The sequence below is a fragment of the Mastomys coucha genome, chromosome X (assembly GCF_008632895.1).
Source record: "Mastomys coucha isolate ucsf_1 chromosome X, UCSF_Mcou_1, whole genome shotgun sequence".
Classification (NCBI taxonomy): domain Eukaryota; kingdom Metazoa; phylum Chordata; class Mammalia; order Rodentia; family Muridae; genus Mastomys; species Mastomys coucha.
The window spans coordinates 96,574,414-96,574,688 of NC_045030.1; the positions used below are offsets into that span (position 1 = coordinate 96,574,414).

At 54.5% G+C, this 275-nt stretch overlaps 1 long non-coding RNA gene across 1 annotated transcript in view; it reads right to left on the minus strand.

Annotated features, from left to right (window-relative positions):
• Positions 1-275, minus strand: part of LOC116093701 — a 15,432-nt gene that overhangs the window by 14,381 nt on the left and 776 nt on the right. The window lies entirely within an intron of this gene.

Consider the following 275-nt stretch of genomic DNA (forward strand, 5'->3'; position numbering starts at 1 on the left):
CTCTCTTTCCTTCAGCCTCTATGCCCCCCATGGCCTGTTTCTATGCACTCCAGCCTCTATGCCCCTCATCCTCTGTACCTACAGCTCCATAACTTATGTATCTCTGTCCCTCTCTCTATACCTCTGTCTCTATGGCGCTAGGCCTCTCTTTCCCTCAGCCTCTTTGCTCCCTCCCACCAAGCCCCCACCTGTGGCCTCTCTATATGCAACTCAGGCTTCATGTTCCTGGTGGACTCTCTGTCTCTTCAGCCCAACCTCTATGCCCCCTCCCTGTG